The sequence below is a fragment of the Cajanus cajan genome, chromosome 1 (assembly GCF_000230855.2).
Source record: "Cajanus cajan strain Asha chromosome 1, NIPB_CcT2T_4, whole genome shotgun sequence".
NCBI lineage: Eukaryota > Viridiplantae > Streptophyta > Magnoliopsida > Fabales > Fabaceae > Cajanus > Cajanus cajan.
Genome location: NC_138517.1, coordinates 60,531,686 through 60,537,685, shown reverse-complemented (window position 1 = coordinate 60,537,685; position 6,000 = coordinate 60,531,686).

The following is a 6,000-nucleotide window of genomic DNA, read 5'->3' as shown; positions in this document are numbered from 1 at the left end:
TATTTTGGCGAGCCTCTCCAGGCTCAATTATTCTGAATGAGTATTGTTTCGGCAAGCCTCTCCAGGCTCAGTTATTTCTGAGAGAGTATTATTTCAGTAAGCCTCTCCAGGCTCAGTTATTCTGATGAGAGTATTATTTCAGCAAGCCTCTCCAGGCTCAATTATTCTGAGAGTATTATTTCGGCGAGCCTCTCCAGGCTCAGTTATTCTGAAAGATGTGAAATCTTTGTCTTTTTTTGTCGACTTTTGACTTTTTCTGTATGTTTGCCTTTTTTGTCATTTTTTGGCTTTTTCTGTATTTTTGCCTTTTTTGTCATTTTTTGGCTTTTTCTGTATTTTTGCCTTTTCTGTTGTTTTTCGGCTTTTTCTGTACAGAAATGTCTCAGTTATTATGAGAGAGTATTATTTCGGCGAGCCTCTCCAGGCTCAATCATTTTGAGAGAGTATTATTTCGGCGAGCCTCTCCAGGCTCAGTTATTTTGAGAGTATTCTTTCGGCAAGCCTCTCCAGGCTCAGTTATTTTGAGAGAGTATTGTTTCGGCAAGCCTCTCCAGGCTCAGTTATTCTGAGAGTATTCTTTCGGCAAGCCTCTCCAGGCTCAGTTATTCTGAGAGTATTTTTTCGGCAAGCCTCTCCAGGCTCAGTTATTCTGAGAGTATTCTTTCGGCAAGCCTCTCCAGGCTCAGTTATTCTGAGAGTATTCTTTCGGCAAGCCTCTCCAGGCTCAGTTATTCTGTATGACGCTGTTGATTTTCTGAATCTTTGCATTTTGTTTGCTGCTGTCATACACAAGCAATTTTTCTATTTTTCTATTTTATGCAATTGCCTCATGATGAGGTCTTTGAATGTGCAATTAATGTGCGCGATGCACAAAATGCAAGTTTAATTATTTTATTTTTGGAAAAAATGAATGGCTCCCCCTATCCTCTTCTTCTTGGAGGAATTTTGTCATTGATGTGAGGGAGGATTTCTGTTATTGCCAATACGGCCGTTATTCATTTCAGTATGCCCGTATTGAATTCAAAATTTGTTCATAACCCTAATTTTGGTACGGGCGTACTGAACATGATACGGGCGTATTGTTTTTCTGAAGTTTATATTTTTTGTTTTTTCAATAAACAGAGAATAAGTGATCTTCCAGTACACCTATCATCTGTATGCATGTATGCAGTATGATGCACCTAATTCTATTTGATTCTTTTTTCAAAAGAATTAACCGATGCGTTGTTGTGTTTGGATTTTGCCATTCCTCCAGACGGACTGTGCGCTGCCGACTTCTGTAACCGAGGAATGATGCGTATTATATTTGAGATTTGGTGTCATCAACCAAATGATCCTTCCCTTCCTTTAAAAGATATGTCAACCCTCCTATTGACCACTATATCTCCATGTTTCCACTAGATTATTCAAAAATCGTTGGGACAAGAGAGAAAAGAAGGAAAGGGTATATTTTTCAAAAGTTTGTGTTTTAGAGGGGATTATTTTATTTTTGAAAAATGGTTTCTGTAAGAATGGCTGGCCATGGTAGGCTTATGTGTTTAGGCTTGTTCGATTAAACACTTATGAGGTTAAGCACATCTTTGTTATTAATGATTGTGTTTTGACAACTTGGATAGCTTTTCTTGAGCCCCTTGTTGAATTCAATTGATGGTACCATCATGGATTTATTTTGTTTTTCTTTTTTTGACGGCCCTAACTTTTGCCTAAAACACCCATTTGTGATGTCTTAGCGGGCTTTTGTATTCATTTTGTAACCCTAACTTTTGCCTAGGTCACCCTTTTCGTGGGATTCCTAGCGGGTTTTTGTCTTCATTTTGTAACCCTAACTTTTGCCTAGGTCACCCTTTTGTGGGATTCCTAGCGGGTCTTTTGCTCTTTAGGATTTCTTTATCCATGATGGCACTTATTGAGGCCAAGAAAAGGTGCTCCAAGTTGACACACATACTTCCACATAAAAATGATGTGGGTTTATTATTATTAAGATGATTTTAACCTCATTCATGTTTATTCAAACAGGGTTAAAATAATGTGGTCTAGAATTTTATTGCAAGCAAGAAAAGAAGCAATAAAGAATTAATGAAGAATGATTTTATTATAATCGCAGCGGAAACATGTGCCCTATCGAGGCTCGGGGGTCGGGCTGTCCCCGAGGAGTGATCTCTAATAGTCACTGAGTCTATACATCCCTATCGGAAGGAGAAAAACATTTGACGACGACGACGACCGGCCTTGACGATTGTGAACCGGCCTTCCTAAAGATCTGGCTTAAAGAACGTCGAGAAGGATCTTTATTCCTCTTCGTTCTTTGATCTTTATTAGGGTTGTATCCTAACCCTTGTTTCCCCGGATTGTCCTTGATAATGGGTAGCTCCGGGATTCTTTGGGAGTCCTTGCCTAAACCTTGTCTTGGCAAGTATCCGTTCTTTGTGAGCATATGAGCTACCTTCTTCATTTCTCGGGGAAACGTTTCAACATTGGCAATCTCCAATGCTTGGAAGGCGGTTTCTAGAGCTTCCTCCACTGCATCCACATAAGGTGTGGTGGATGGCTTGCTGATGAGTATGTCGTCTTCAGCTTGTACAGTCACCAGCTTGTCACCCACAATGAATTTGACTTTCTGGTGGAGCGTAGAAGGAACAGCTTTCGCATCATGAATCCAAGGTCGGCCGAGGAGACAGCTGTATGCGGGAGTGATGTCCATCACTTGGAATTCGACGTTGAAGATAGTGGGTCCAATTTGGATTGGAAGATTGATCTCTCCCACCATTTCTCTTTTAGATCCATCGAAGGCTCGAACGATCATGTTGCTCGGGCGCATTTGGATTCCCTTGATTGCCACTTGCTCGAGTGCTCTTTTTGGCATTACGTTCAAGGAAGATCCATTATCTACCAAGACTTTAGCGATGTGATACTCCTTGCACTTTATAGAGATGTGCAAGGGCTTGTTGTGGTTTGATCCCTCGGCGGGGATTTCTTCATCGATGAAGGTGAGGTGATCATTAGCCTTGATGTGACTAACAATCCCCTCAAACTTGTCTTGGGAGATAGTGTGCGACACATATGCCTCGTTCAAGACTTTCGACAGAGCTTGCCGATGCGGTTCGGAGCTTAGGATCAACGACAACAGCGTAATCTTTGCTGGCGTCCTATGAAGTTGATCCATGATGGAGTACTCGCTCTGTCGGATAAACTTTAACAGCTCGTCTGTCTCCTCCTCGGATTCTTTTTCCTCGGTTTTATTTTCTTCTTTTTCTTTATTCTTGGGGGCTTTGTTATGAAGATCATCGGGAGTGTAGATCCTGCCACTCCTAGTCATGCCCCCAAGTCCAGCGATATTGGAGATATCACTGTCGGCAGAAGTATGGATGTCGTATATCCACGGCACAGCCTTATTTGATTTGTAAGGGAAAGGCCTTGGAACTGTGATCCTTAATGGTGTTGGACCTTCCCCTTTGTTCGTCTTGATTACCAACAACGGAGTTGACGTGTGCTCGCTTGGCGCGGTTGTTGGCTTACACTTGATAACGAACGGCGTGTGATCCATTCTTTGAACATACGCATCGATTATTTCTTTCTTTTTATTAATGTTTATTAATGGATTACTAGGAGAGATGTATGAATGACTCCTAGATCTCTCCATGATCTATATGCATGATATGAGATGATGAGGTTGAATATGCATGCATAGTGTTTATTCAACTAAGCATTATCATGTTTTTAGGATGTCCCTAAGATGATGCATGATATTGCTTGGTTTGGATAAATAACCCTTTTTTCTTTTTTGGGTATTTTTATTTTATATATTTTTTGTATTTTTGGGTGAAAAGGGAAACTACCTATATGAATGTGATGAAGGTAGATGTTAACACCGTATAATGGAAGATTCTTATTCCTATTTATTCTTATTTTAAAAAGAATAGGAATGTTGTATGTTTAAAGAAATGCAATGTATGCTCAAACAATTTCACATAAACAATGCACAAACAATTCACTCATCCACGAACAGTCACGAGCGAATCACGAGGTAGGGGTCTCCTGCAGAAAAGTGCATATTCAAGGTAGGTTCTAACTGTTCTCACTTGGTCAAAGGCCCCCAAGGTGCCCCCATTATAGGGACCCAATTCCTCTCATCGTAGGTCGATGGAAAGCTCCAACGCACCGTCGGACTCAAGTTCATGGTTATCACCTTGAGTGATGTTTTCCGACAACGGTCTACGGGCACCTATAGACCCATTCGACAACCGGCCGTACTAACATCCACTCCCTATGGTTAATCACTCATGCCCCCGGGTATAGAGGGAACTGTTGTGTGCAAAGGTTTGTATACAGTTTGTATTTCAAACAATTGCGGAATTTTAAACATACAACAGTTATTTAAAGCCATATAATAAATCATGTTATCATACAAGCAAGGGGTAATAAAGTAATTTTTAACTATTATTTGTTAAAAATAATCTGTCACTAAATGGGACTGACTCTCGAAGCTTCCCCAGTGGAGTCGCCATCTGTCGCCACCGGCCCAAACGGGCCTCGGCGGTCGCGAAGACGGTCGAGCTCGCTTTTATTTTAGTTTTGAAAATGTATTGGATTATTAGAACGACTTGTTCTCAAACTGAGACCTTGTCGATCTTATCCAATTTATTTATTAAATGTCTCACCAATCCATGTTAATCCCAAGCGGGACCCTCCATGAATTAGTGGTTTACGCAAAAGGAGGGTTCGTGGAGTCGCCACCAATGTTTTACTCAAAACATTGGAAAAAGGGATAAGGCAATTGATTTTATAAATCAACCTTGGCCATTACAACCAGAGTTGGGTAAGGGAGTCGGTTACGCGTGGGGAAGGTGTTAGCACCCCACAGCGCCCCTTTCGGGTTCCCTATGACAGATTATTTCTAAAATAACAGTGTAAAATTACTAAATTACCCCTATTTATTCTAAGCAATTATAAATTAACTATCTACATGATGACAGTTTAAATATGCACACAGAAAGCAGTAAAAGGAAGGACTTTAAGAAGAAACCTTTGAAGCGTGCTTTTATATATTTCGTAAAACTGGGAAGCTTTTTGGCGTTCCCTCGCTCTACAAGCCCGCTCGCTCCCTCCTATAAAATTTTGACTATGGAAATCCGGAGGATTTCCCTTCGACTAGGTTCGAATCTCCAAGCTAAGTGCTCGGAATTCCAGAACTTCGTCGGATCGACTCCCAGAGAGATTTCTAGGGCAGAACACTGCTCAAAAACCCCAGAATACTCAAGGAGGGAGTCAAAACTGAGTGTGAAAGTGTGGAATGACGTCCAATTGACGTCATATTTATAGGGAACAGGCCCAATACGGGCTACAGAATCAATACGGCCGTATTGAAATTTTTCAACTTCAATACGGCCGTATTGAGTTCAATACGGCCGTATTGAAGCTCAGAAATTTCAATAAGGCCGTATTGAGTTCACTGCGGCTGTATTGAAGATTCAATACGGCCGTATTGATTTCAGTACGGCCGTATTGAAGTTTCAGAAACTTCAATACGCCGTATTGAGTTCACTGCGGCCATATTGAAGCTTCAATACGGCCGTATTAAGTTTAGTACGGCCGTATTGGGCTTCATTCCCTCCACTCCCTTATTTTTAAGCTATTCTAAGACCTCTAGACCTACAGAGAACCCTCCTAGGGCCTTCCAGGAGTCCTTCTGGCTGATCTTCCTTCAGTCTTCGAGAGTCTTCAAGCTTTATTTCCGACCCGGACAATTTTAGGGGTCTACATGCATTAATAAATAACCTCGTGATAAGGTCTAAAGAATAATCCCCATGCATGAAAATGTCATGACATGAGAGGAAAAACCAATGTGTGAAAATATAATAAAAGTAAGGAGCATAGGCATCATTATCAATAATACCTCATGCATCCTCATCAATTATTCATTTTAGGATCACCAATACAATCTCGATGTGAGTAAAAGGGACCCATGACTATTGAGATTCTCCGTTGGGGAGAGATCATAGT